The following is a 14,236-nucleotide window of genomic DNA, read 5'->3' on the forward strand; positions in this document are numbered from 1 at the left end:
AACCTCACATTTCTCAACAGGTAAAAAGAGTATCTAGCCTTCATTGCTTTGGGAAAAGGATGAAAATGTAATTTTTAAAGTACCCTTATGGTTTCAAACACAGAGAGCAGGTAAGAACCTCCAGCAATTAAATCAGCCTCTCAAAAACCTTCTTGCTTGCAAACCAAGGTCATTGTTTTGCCTGAATGTTGGATTGCAACCTCTAAATCTTGGACAGCACCACAGCAAGAAAATGACACATTTTTAGTGACTCAACCCAAGGATTTGCAGAAGAGCATAGACCCTTTTCTTCTGAACAGGAATCCTGTAATATTCACTGCCAAGATTAAGCCTGGAACAAAGTAATAAGCAGGAGTGTACAGAAAATTTAGATCCAGGTTGTAGGAGGCTATTTTTGTTACAGTATTTCCAACAGCAGGAAGAGCAAGTGTTCAACCAGCATATCTGAGTAGTCATAGGTCCATTGGGACATGCCCTTGCTAGAGAGAAGCACCCCAGCCAGCACAGCTCTGCAGTGCTTGGGGCTCATGCTCACCATCTGAGGCTCCTCCAAGCCACGACCTTGCCCAGCAGATCCAAATCCTGTTGCCTGCTGAAGCTCTGTTCAAGGCAAGAATGATCCTTAAACCAGGAACTTCTTGGGAAAGGGCAGTCGTGACTCCACTCAAATCGACAACAAAGCTCCATCTGGCTTAATTATGTTCAGCATTTAATGCCATCATGTCTATTAAATGCTTTAGAATGCCTTCCCCAACTTTGGTGCTATATAGACAGTAAAAAGCCATGAACACAGCATTTCTGCCCTTGTCCTTTGCATCATTTGTCTGTTAGTGGTTTTGGTTTTAAGAACTAGCAGTGAACAAGAATCTGTATGTTAATTAAGCCTATGGGGCACATAAGGCAGAACCTCCCTTGTGCTGGGCATTCACTTTTGGTTTTTTCTCAGCAATAAACCCGAGCAGCAGGATCCTCAGCTGGCATGACTCAACACAGCTTATTTGAACTCACACAGTGACATGCTGCTCCTCTGCAGCACAGATCCTGGCTCTGTCTACATAAGCAAGAGCCTGTGTTTGCTCCAGAAAGGTAAGATAGGATCTAGAAAGATGACACTACTAAAACGAGGGTGAGAGGGTAAAGCCAGACAGCTGAGACAAGGCAGACAGTCCGTGACAAGCTGGAATTAATATATTAATTTTAAAATTTTTTTCTTTTCTTTTCTTTTTTTTTAAAGGAAGAGACTCCACTGATGGGACACTGATGTGTAGTTGAGACTGGAGTTCTCTTTGTGAAGAGCCCACGTGGAGAGCCCTTGAAGTTTTTGGCTGTGCTCATCCAAAAGGAGTTTTAAGATGAGTTGCTTCCAGCCATTTTTTTTCTGAGAAATGATCCAAGTCTGGAGCATCCTGCTCCATCAGAGACCAAGCTACAAAACCTTAACTCATGAGGCACGCTCTCCTCCTCCCCTTAGCTCCTGTGTGCTGCTGATGTGTGTGGGCAAACTCCATCAAGTGAAGACCCTTCGGGCTGCTCTCCGGTGATCCTTGTGCATGGGGAATATCTGCCAGTGCCATGACATGGGAGCCCTGGGCCCTCTTTCCAAATCCTCCACTGCTTCACAGGCCTTCTTCATTCACAAACCTCCAGGACCTCTCCATGCCTCAGTTTCCCTGAGTATAAAGCTGATGAAAAAGAAATTCCCACTTCTCCGCGCTTTTTCTTTAAATTATGATGTCTTCCTTTTACAATGGCAATGAACAGACACAGCCAAGATAAAAATCACCGAGTAAAAATATACAAGAAAAGGCAGTCCTGCTCCAGACATGGCTTTGAACACAGACTGCAGTCAATTTGAACTGGATCTGTTCATGTTTTTGCCAAAACATGAGCACTTTGTAAATAATTCTGTGATTCCCTGCTTCATAGGGTTGTTTTAAACCCTCGGTCATCTTGTGTGGAAGAGCAGTGTGAGCATCAGCCTTTTCCATGCGAGGTAGTTTATACTGTTAAATCAGGGCACCTGGGAATGGGCTCACGAGCATTTTACCTGTAGCTTCCACTGATTGCCCTGTTTCCAGTCAATGCCTGTCTTCCCCCTTTGGTTACATGGTGATAGTGGTCAGGGGGAGGTTGCTGGCAGTGTAGAAACAGCCAGTATACAGAGCCAGAGATAAAGAGCTTTATGAAATAAAAAACAATACAGAAAATCCCCTTGCATTCCTGAATCATCAGGAATTGACTGATTTACACTCTTAGCTATACAAGTACGAAATAAATAAAGATGTTGTTCATTTTTTGTGTGTGTCTAATCCTATATTCTCAATAAAATGCATTTAACCTCGTTCCTTTAAAAGAGCTCTGGACAATCAGAATCATCTTTACAGAAGACTGTGCCTGCTTTTAAATTAGCTTTTTAAAACACAGCCATTCCCTCTTTCTCCTTTTCCAATTCCCATTCACACTTGGCACAGATAAACACAGGCCAGAGCTAGGAACTCTCCGAATGTTTAAATGGAAACCACACTCCAGAAGAGCAGTGCTTTTCCCCCACAGCAAGTACACAGTTTGCTGTCTGCCCAAGCCGTCAGAGATTCAAAAGCTTCATTTGTCAATAGCCCCTCAAATACCAAAAGTTAAGATAAACCAGCTTGCAAAACAACTACACCAGTCCCTCATAACTCGCCTGGGAGATGGTTTTACACTCTAGTAATACCACAGAAAGCACCTCACTCCCTCAGAAACATTCCTATCAGGTGCAGGTCAAATCTATTTAACCTAATTTTTGCCTATCCTGGCTTTACATACAAAGGTCAAGTCCAGCTCCCAGCCGCATGGGGAGCTGTTCATGACACTGACCTCCATGTCAAGCACAAACTTGGGAACTGGTGTGGAATTTGACCTGTAGCATTTGTTAATAACCTCCTTATTAATCATCCTTGTCACTTCTCCAGTGCCTCCCCTCTGTGGATGCAGGAGCACCTTGTGAGCCATAGTGAAAGAAAATGATGGTGTGAGTTAAGAAGGGTATCACCATTTTCCACCTGGGAACAGAGGAGCACACGGGGCTATGTAATTAATGCTCAGGAGATGTGGGCTTCTGGCAGAACACATTCCCACAGCTGCAGACACACAAAACCCGCTCCCACCGTGATCCTGAATGCACAGGGGCATCCTCCCGCAGCGGGGCTGCGGTGTGGGAGAGGAGCCACAGCGGTGCTGTGCTGGGTGGCTGGAAATGATACAGGAAAATGAACACATTTGTGGTCAAGGATGGCATGTGCTGGGTGGGGGAATCACAACACAGAAACCACCAGGGAAAATGTTTCCCTCCTGCAAATGCTGGAATTGAACCACCCTTATCATCACCAGGGCTGCGTTACAGTGCGCTTGAATGATCAAATTACTGCTCTGTCTGTGAGCTCAGGTTAAAATCCCAGCAGAGATGATGTCTGGCTTTAGCACAGGGTTTTGCACTACTTACAGGTAGCTCAGCTCAGGCAGGCACTGCTGTGCAGCTCTGCTCCCGGTGACACTGGCACAGCTGATGAGACTGATGCAGAAGGAGGTGTCTTGGTGACGTGAGCAGGGAGCCAGCAGCCAGGACCTCGGTGTCTAGGGCCCCTCCTGGGCTCTGTCTCTGAAGCCCTTGAGCCAGCAGGTTTGAGTCAGAGCCCTAGACAGACCCAGGTAAAAAGCAATGTTATATCCAAGCCTGTAATCCCAATTTTGCCACAGTGAGATCCCATCCTAACCCCTTTCAGTCCCTTGTAGCTTTGGAAAATAAGTATTATGCACTTGACATGTTTCATCCTCACATTCAACAGCAAAGCAAAATCCACAGGGTGAGGTTTTCCCTTTTATTAGACAAGCTGGAAGCACTGGAGGGGAAAAAACAGACAAGTTATCAATGTCTAAGCTCCTCTTCAAACAGTGTATTTAAGAATATTCTGAACTGAGGTCTGCAACTGAAATTGCTGCTAATTTAATAACATCCTAGACTGATTTCTTACACTCTTAGTTGAATATTTGTAGATCAGTACTGTTTTGCATGTCTCAGGAAAACAGCCCCACAAGTTAGCCATGGGGAAAGTGCAGAAGGAACCCTGGGTGGTCACACATTACATTGCACAAAACCATACTGGGAGCGGGAAAAAAAGAACTCCTTACATGACAAAACTAGCTTTTCAAATAAAAATGCTTTTTAAACAGAAAGTTTTCAGTTACAGTTTGCTTCCTTTTCAAGAAAAAAAAATTACAAATTAAATGAAAGTGTTTTCTCAGTACCAATTCTGCTTTTTAAATAGTATTTGGTTTTCAGTACTAAAAAATGCTTTGCTTTCTTCTGAAGCACTGAAAAAATAAGCATCTCTTTATACTTTTAGGGCAAATGCAGTATTTCCACTGCCCTGGCAGCAGTTTTCAGTACAATACATTTTTTAAATGGGGGGAAAAAGCATCTGCATACTTCAGCAATGTGTATTTTCAGTAACACTGACTTGAGAGTTCGCCTTGGAAGCCTCAGATTGCAGCTTAGGGCAGCCCAGATGGCGGAGCACCAACAGCAGAGGTGCCAGTTGGTACAGACAGGCTGGATCATGTATCAATCAAATTGGTCTAAGTGTTCAGATTGAAACACTTGTATTATAAGACATGGCAGGGAGGAAAAGAGCTCTGGATATGCCCCAGTATTTAAGAAAGGGCAGATGATCTTGCAGGGAAGATGAGGCAGAGTATGGGCAGGGATCCCTGACTCAGCTCATGCATCTCTGGGCTCTTCCACAGTTTACTCCATAAGCTCCTGCTCAGAGCTGCTTTAAGGTGGAATTAACTAGTAGTTTTTCCACCCTGAAAGGTACTTTTAGTACAGCAGGGCTTGCAGAAACCCATGCTTTGGAGAATGGGAACAGTTGTCTGTTTTTAAGGGTTGTTATGGTAAAACTCGGGCGACTGGATGGGTTTGATGGGCAGGGTGCCAGGGAGGTGCTCGGAGACCTGGACTTCATGGCTGACTGCACGTGCAGTGGGGGATCCCAGTCAGGTGCACACACTATCTCTGTATTTCACTTTCTGCAGCAGTAAAATGAGAGCATTTCTCAAGACTGTTAAGAGGTTAAATTCACAAATATTTGAAGTTTGCTTTGAGATCTCCAAGGGACGGGACTGCAGCGTGCCAAACCACGGCAGCACTGTGCACCTTGGAGGCACAGTGAATGTTAGCCAATTAACTGCAGATTATTATGTTTAGAGGAATTAAAACAAACTCCTGGATTCTGACTTGGTGCAGCCAGGAGGGTGTAACAGTCCCTCTGCTGTGTCAATATCATCCCCAGGTCCATTAGTGAGGGGTCTCTGTGGTGCAAAGAAGCCAAGCCCCTCACCAACACCATTCAACAATTGGTCATCGACAAAAATTGTCCCCACCAGAGGCTGTCTGGGGAGAGCTGGGGGTATTTGCCTTTTATCCATCCTGATTTTGAGGCTCTCATTTCTTCTCACCCCCAGTGTTTCCCTTCAATATTCCCTTCAGTATTGTGGGCGAGGTGAACATAGCAAACGGCACATCTGATCAAGAACTCTGTCACCCCTAAGTATTTGCTTTCCAGCCTGCCTGGCCACAGTGGGAGCAGTGGTCAGTTTCCGAAGGACTGGATATCTCTGACTCCGGGAGCGGGAATCAGAGCCATGCAGATAAGGCTGTCATCAGAGATAACAGCAGTCAACAACCCTCAGTGTCATTATCTCAGCAAAGGGAAAAAGCAGGCAGCTCCCCTTAATATACAAAGTGCGGTGGTTATATATGTCTCCTTTAAAATGATAGATGGAAAGGGATAAAGGGGGAAATCTAACAGAAAGCCTTCAAAGCCAGCCTGCTTCACATCCTCGCGCTCCCAAACTGGAGCATGTTTCCATAAAGGCAGTAAACAGCCTCCCCCCAGCCACACTCGCCCAGCAAAGTGGCTCCAGCAAAACAATTTCACCGACACGGATCCGAGCGAGGGCTGTTTTCCCTTCCTTTGGTTAGTGGAATTTCTTAAGATGGAATAATGAAGCAGTGATTGTCAAGCACGCCTTACTGGAAGGCAAGCAAATTGGCTGGATCAGACCTTTTTAATTCAAAAAAATAAATAGAATAAACGTGGATTTATTCGCAACAGTTTGATTGCTGTCTGAAGCCATTACACTGTTAAGCTCCTTTTTACCTTATAATCAACTCCAGGAGCATAACACACTCCAGGGTGTCACTGTGCTGTGTGAGCTGCCCCAGGATTTACCCGGCTGCATCCTCCCCATGGCACACACAGACATGTGCAGTACAGGACCCAGCACTTCCCTGCCACAGCTGGCTGCTTCCAAACAGGGACCTGCGTGTCACCACCACCAACACGGAAACCCCAACACGCTGCAACTGCCCCTTTCAAACACACAGGCCAGTTTGCAAAGCCCAAGACGAGCTGATCCCTGAAGAAACACCTTAATCAAAGCCCAAGAGGAAGCAGGGCAAATAAATGAACAAAGACATAAGGAAAAGTGGCAAAATCCTAAATAAAACGACTGGGTTTGATTTCTTTATGTGCCATTTCTGAAGTGAGAAGAAGCACACAGAAGGGTATTTAATTAAATCAAAGGGTAAAGGAAGGGGTTGCCATGCAGCTTGCTATTATGTTACAGTTCACTAAAATGAAAACTTATTTTTAAACCTCTGGTATTAATTTGAGATTATTCAGATACTTAATTAAAAGTGCAGCATGTGTTAAATATTATTTCAACAAAGATTATCATCAAAACCCTATGTAATAAGATCCTTCAATGCTTAGAGCGATATTTTATGCAAATTTTCTGTGCCACCAAATGAAGGTCTCTTCAATTTTTTCCCCCCTTCTTCATTTGCTGCAGCAAAATGTTCCAGGGAGGGAAAAAAAAAAATGGTTTCTAGAATAACAAGGATACTACAGATAATGCAGTGCAACAAATAGCAGCTCGGTGGTAGTCACGTTTCTGTGCCCAGCTCCCATCCTGATACCACTCGGCAATAAAGGACGAGATCAAACAGGCTCCCATTAGAGCTAAAGGGCTGAATTTTGCTCCCACCACAGTTACAGATGGTGTAAGCCAGGAGTAAATTTGCCCTGGCAAAACCCTGTCAGAGTAAGAAAGGCAGGAATTTGCCCTTCATGCATCAGGAATGAACCAACAGTTCATACCTGGAACATACAAGGTTTCCAGGGTAAAGAATATATTTTCCTGTGTGGGATTTCTCCTGTGGCCTTTTCTCCTGCGGATGAAGTCAGTGAAGTAGATGGGAACTAATCCTGTAAGACCAAGGTTCAGCGCTAAGTTTCCAGTGTCGTTTACAGAGTTCCATTTTTTTTAGAGGAAAAAAAAAAAAGATTAAATACTTGCTCTAAGTGACACTATTCTGCCTGAAAACCAGCAAATGAAACCCTTAAGAAAATAATCAAATACTTACATGGACTTCCCTCTTACATAATGGCTGCATCAGTCCTGCCACAAGCAAACTTCATTTATTGATTGGGGCCAGCATTGCACTGATTCCCTAACAAACCCAGGACTATTCCTGAGCAAAGACCTCATTGTTTAAAGCAAACATAACAGTCGTGAGGAATTGCACGTACTGGTTTGAACATATCAAACACTGATACTCCACAATGCAGAACAACTTCAAAAATAGTTGTTCTTGCTATTCAGCATGCACTCAATACACTGATTTTCTAAACATTGGGAAGGACTTCCATTTATTAGAGGCTGCTGTCAAAATACATGAAAAACAGCTACTTTCAGTTTGGAGAATAGTTCAAGCCATCATCAAAAAACAGAATAAAAATCTTCCAGAGCACCAAAAATCAAAAATAACATTTTCAGTGTATTAAAGAGTCTGCCCATACCCAACACCCCCAGCATCATACACACACACACAGCCTCTCTCATGGATTCTTCACTTTCACGGCTGTCGCACAGTTTGAAAGCCCACACTGAAATGACAAGCCATGTATTCTGCTGAAATCACAGCCCTAAAAATCTAGGGACGGGAAACGCTGAAGCTACATCATAGCAACTGTTAGCCAGCCTTGGACTGTGGCTGGAGGTGAGCTGCACCAGCAAGAGATAGTACGGAAGAATAATTTAAAAATATCAAAGTCAACAAATCAGAGCAGCAGAATGCCAGCTGCGGCTTCAAGCTGAGAGCCAGGAGGGGGATTCCTCTGTGCTGGATAAGGATTATTAGTGTGGCTGTTCTCAGAACAAACTGCAGGAAAGGTGCAATAAAGTGCATTTAAGACTAAGAGAAAATTGTGGAGCTGAGGAGCAGCGCTCGTTTGTAACCATTTGCTCAGTCTTTCCTGTGGCTCGGTCGGTGCTTCAGCGGCAGCAGCAGAGGCTTTGGCTGCAAACTCAGCCGGGCAAGCAGCTCGCCCTTGTACTTGCCAGAAAAGTTCAGAACTAGCCACTGATGCTACCAACATCAGAGTAACAAATCCACATAGGATCTAAAAGGATTTTGTTTTAGTTTGGTTTTTAAAGAATCTTGTTAACAGGCAAAGAGAGAGTTAGAAAAAGTAACAATCATGGGATTTTAATACTGAGGGTGCATGTGCTGAAAATAGCAAAGTTAGAAGCGATGAAATAAGAGATGTTCCATCGTGAAATCTACCCATAGCTGTATCTTGAAACAACGATCTGAGCATAACATGATATATCATCTTGGGTTTCGTATGGACCCACACGCAAACAAAAAGCTGCTTTTACACAAACTTACATATTCTATATACATATTTACTCAGATGTTCTTTGGGGGGTATTTTTGCACAAGCAACTCAATACTGTTTCTAGGTATCTAAGTGGTTGTTTGTTTGGGTTTTTTTTTTTTTTTTCTTTTTTTTTTTTTCTTTTTAATAGGTCTTTAGGTTTGTTTTGTGTTTTTTTAAATTACGGGAAAAGTTACCTAGGACAACACGCCAAAGCCTCCTCACTCCGCACTGCAGTTATACACACACAAAGAAAGAAAAAGCGAACAACCGCAAATAACCCCCTTCTCGCCGGGGGCTGTTGCCATGAGGAGCAGGGCCGAGCGGGGCTCGGGGCGCTTTGCGCGGGGCCGGTGCGGGCTTTGCGCGGGGCCGGTGCGGGTAGTGCCCGGGGCCGGTGCGGGCAGTGCGCGGAGCCGGTGCGGGCAGTGCGCGGGGCCGGTGCGGGCTCTGCCCGGGGCCGGTGCGGGCAGTGCGCGGGGCCGGTGCGGGCAGTGCCCGGGGTCGGTGCGGGCAGTGCGCGGGGTCGGTGCGGGTAGTGCGCGGGGCCGGTGCGGGCAGTGCGCGGGGTCGGTGCGGGCAGTGCCCGGGGCCGGTGCGGGCAGTGCGCGGGGCCGGTGCGGGCAGTGCCCGGGGCCGGTGCGGGCAGTGCGCGGGGCCGGTGCGGGCTCTGCCCGGGGCCGGTGCGGGCTTTGCGCGGCGCGGGAGGAGCGCGGCCCGAGCGCGGGCGGCTGCTGCCCCCTATGGGCCGCGCCGCGCACTGCCCGCCCGCCCGCCCGGTGCCCCGGGCCCGTCCCGCAGCAGCGCAGCGCGGCCCGGCCGCGGCACAGCGCACACGCTCGGCTCCGAGAGGCCGCTAAACCGCCGCCAAACGCCCGTGCTTGGGCCCGCCAGGCCGGACAGAGCCACGCTGGCAAGAGCGGCTCTGCTCACGGCACCGCTCTCCCAGCGCCGCTCCCGCAAACTTTCACTGTCGGAGCTGTTAAACGGAACTGCGGCTTTATCGCGGGCTCTTTGTGCTTTAGCTCACTGCTGTATGGTTCCAAAAAGGGATGGAGACAATGCGGGGAAAAAAGAGGGAGCGCGAGATTCCCACAATAGCAGCTGACTAGATATTAAAATAAAATTTTAAAAGTTAAAAAAAAAAAAAAAAAAAAAGGGATGGGACTTTTGACCACCAAAGTGGTGGGGGGAAAAAAAAGAGCACGGCAATGCACAAATATTGACCTGTGCAGCCCCACACTTTGGTGCAGTCATTTCTCACATGGGCTGAAAGCAGCACCCTTGCCCAGTCCCTCACACAAATGTGTCCACACGAACGCTCACCTTCAAGGAGCGCAAGTGTTCCTCTCAATCCTGTCATCACTTCCACTGGTTATGAAAATCTGGAGAAAAGCCACAAAATTAAGTTAAACCAGCAAGAGTTTAGAATCAGATTTCCAAATATAGTCATTTTAAAGGGTGAACTTGCTCGTCCTAATAATGCATAAAATGTTGGTGTCAGTCCTGTTTCCACTGAAGCCCTTATAAATATGCATATACAAATTGTGTATAATGTGATGTCTAAGTAGGAAGAGAACCACGTATGTGTGTGCATCCAGACTGTATTAAAGGTAATAAATATGCATGTTCTCTCTGCACAAACATGCATATTGGGGTAAACACTGAAGCACACAAGAAAGTATATATATTTTTTTCAGGCACTTAAAGTAGCTAATGAGACCAGGCAATGAAAACGTACAGAGTAAAAGTTAAGACTATAATTTAAAGCAACTAAGATTAGATCAATCTTTTCAAAAAAGAAGTCAGACATCAGCCTGTCAACGTATCCTGTCTCTCAGGTAATAGCTGAGAAAAAGAAACCAAACTGTGGGGTTTGTACTAATCTGAATGTGTGGGGGTGCTTCTCTGGTGGGGGCATGTAACTGCCTCAGTCCCAGAACAGAGGCAGTGCAGGATGAACTGTGAGGCCAGTCAGAGCTGAACACTCATCCTCTACCCAACACTGTATTTCATAAAAACCAAGCCAAGTTTATTCCCTTCCTTAAGGTCTTTCAGCCTTACCTGCACCAATCTCTTAGTTCATAACCACTGCAAGGGTAAAGGCTGCTCCTAATTCCTGTGTCTGGTGTGAGACAGAGGACAGAGCTGGTTTTAAAAAGCAAGTCATGGTGAGAGCATACGGTGCAATGAAAACTGAACAGGGCCAGTAACACGTTGTGATATGCTTTGCAAACTTTATCCCATCTTTTTCTTCTATTGCATTTAGAAATAAATTAGCTTGCAGAGAAAGCAGGCAGTGATGGCAGCTGGCCTAGGTGGCACGGGGACATTTATTATAAAGTCACCTAGTCAAGATTTCTGTCACATGAAGGTCAGTGTGCAGTGCACAGACACTCCATGAGCAGGTCCTGCGGATCATGTTTTTACGTTCCTAAAAGAATGCGTCTCTACAGTAACTGACCATTTGTTTGCTTGTATGGAACTCATTAACGGCTGGGTCATACTTGAAATCCCAGAGTTTATGGCATATGCAGGGGAAATTATTTTTCAGATGATCTCTTCAGTCACTTAGAGCCACCCACATAGCCCACACCCCACTGCCAGCCAAGCCACCTAACACTGATCAATTGGTGTTCTTAAACTACCCATGTCCATAAGCAGCTTCCCATGGACCAAAACGATAGATGCTAGTCTTCATCAGACTTAAAGGGATACCAACACATCTAAAATATATTTGTCCTTTTTTTTTTTTTTTTTTTGACTGAAACTAAACAAGGAAGAGCCGCAACTCTGTTCAGAAAAAGAGAAAACGTCCAAAACAGCAGCATGTTGGTTACTGACTGACAGCACAGTGCGGCACCAGGTACCCAAACCTGCTGTCCAAAACCTGCTGTGTTCCTACCATGACTATTAATTGCACTGAAAACCCCTTCAATTATTGGAAGCCCTCAGTTATCCAAAATTCTCCCCTTCTCCACCATTATGTTCAGATAATTGAAGCTGTGTGGAGCACACTTGCAGCCAGTAAGAAGAGCGAGAATTATCTTTCAGCTGATACAACTATCAATAGCAAGTGTACAGCATATACTACAAAGGCTTTATTGTGCATATGTAGGGAGATAGAGATGAGATACGGTTCCGGGAGGCAGTTTGTCTAGTGGTTACAGTACAGAGTTGGGTGTCATGAGACCAAAGTTTTAATTACTACCTCTGCTACCGACTCTGTTACTCAGATAAACCACTCGCTGTCTCTGCATGCCAGCATTTCACCCTGCAAAAAAAGGGCACTGTGAGAATTACCCACCTTTGTCAAGCACTTTGATATCCTTAGATAAACAGCTTTTTATGTGTAACTGCTGAGTATTACTGTCCATTTAATTGCATTTCTAAAACTCTTTGGAAAGAAAGGACTGAAAAAAAATAGCTGAAAACATTTGAGAAGCATAACTTTAGTTGTCAGAGACTGGCACAAAGTTCAGCAGACTTAAATCAAGGCAGACCTGGCCCTTTAAACACAGTTTCTTGAATGTGACATGACCAGTGTGAACAAGCTGTACCTGTGCTAGGTACAAGCTACCAAATGCAAGTTCGTATGTACCGCTGCAAAAATCTTTGTGTCTTACCACAAACTAGTACCAGTACCTGGTATTTGAACAAGAATAATTCAGCATTCATTAAAGCAATAATCTTTGTGCTCAGTATGCTCTGAACAAAGTAATTTTGTATAGAGAGTCACAAAACTTTCCGCATAGAAGGATCGGCACCAGTGTGTGTCCTCCCCTCGACTGGAGCCAAGCGATGTGCAGCACATCACACGCTGGCACCAGGAAAGGTGCCAGGCTCAAAGAGCACATCTTAAACCGTGGTGCCATTAATGCTTCCAGCACACAAAATGCACAAAGATAATAGAAAACAAAGGTCTTTGAATAATGATAAACCTCCTGATTGCAGGTGAGGGACTACACAAGCTCATTGTACAAAGCTGTAACTGCACGTACAGTACACCAGGATACGGTGCAGACGTATTTGTAATCACCATCCACCAAACTCCTTAAGAGCAGGCAGAACACGACCCTGTGAGGTAAGGAGAAGGCACCTGATGCTCTGCTATCTTTCTGTTTTGTCTTATAAGCATCTGAAATTCTGTTTTAAGGCTTTTCCGAGTGGCGATTTCTATAAATCGCCCTTCTCGGCTGGAGTGCTGAGGTGAGGGGAAAAAATCCTGCGCTCACTTAAAGCCTTTTATTTCTCTTGTAACATGGACATCTTGGAGAGCAGATTAGCCAAAGAAGAAAAAAATAAAAAGCAAATGGAATACCGTGACCTAATCCTTCCTCTCAGAAAAAGAAAGGGGAAAGAAAGCCTCTTGTGATCTCCAAGGAGGAACTTGCCTTGTAAACTAGTCTCCTGTTTGAAACGGAAACAAGAATGTGAATCCTGATACAGAGAGGCTACTAAAGGCAGGGAACAGCTTAACAGACCAGAGATTTTCCCTTTCAGTGCAACACAGGGTATTACACTGGTCCTGCCTACATTAGAAAAACAGGCAGCAAAAACTTAACAGGTTATAAGATCCTTTGGCCACAAAGACATCCAAATGCGGTTATTTTTATACACTAGGCAGGAGCATAATCTGTGTCCAAGTTTATAAACTGTGGGCTTGTAGTTTATTAAAAGGATTCTATTACTGGCTCCCCTCTCTTCAGTTATTGCATCCAACCCCCGTGACATGCAGTTACAGCCCTCTCAAGCCTGCCCCTCTATAAAACCAGGAATGCTGCCCTTGCCCCCTACTCCCCTTAGGGAATGGGGGGCAATCAGCATTAGAGTAACTAAATATTTGAAGAAGAGATCCATTTTTACTGGCAAACATTATTTGGAATAAAAGTTTGCACTTCCTCAAGTGCTTAGATAAAAGGGCACGAAGGCAGGCACATGGGCTGCCATTGTCCACTTCTATGAGGTAAGAGAGCTGAGATCTGGGGTAAGCTCATGGCAAAATTGAGAAGAACCTCTCAAAACCTCCAAGACCCCTTTGCACCACCAAATTGGTCCGCTGAGCCCAGTCTCTTTGCCAGCTTCAGCAAGCCAGATCACTCCTAACAGCCAATTCTGGAGGCAAATTTAATTTCCCCTCCTGCATGCACATGCCCATGGCTAGGCTACTTTCACCCTCCATTTTTCATTGTCCAGAAATACTTGGAGGGGTGAGGTCTTTTGCAGTTTCTTTGAACTTCTCACTCCATTCTCAAGGAGCACTGTGAATGTGCTCTGAGCACTGTGGTGGCATCACTTCTGTTCCCTCCAAGCAGAGGATCCAAGCACCACTGGCTCTGACACACGAACACAACTGGCATGAAAAGCTTCCAGGAATACTCACATGTTTATGCACTTGTTTTACTCTGCAGGAGCACAAACACCAGTGAAAACCTGAACGGCGAGGAACGTATGCAAACAGAACGTCATCG

Source organism: Aphelocoma coerulescens, chromosome 12 (assembly GCF_041296385.1).
Source record: "Aphelocoma coerulescens isolate FSJ_1873_10779 chromosome 12, UR_Acoe_1.0, whole genome shotgun sequence".
Lineage (NCBI taxonomy): Eukaryota > Metazoa > Chordata > Aves > Passeriformes > Corvidae > Aphelocoma > Aphelocoma coerulescens.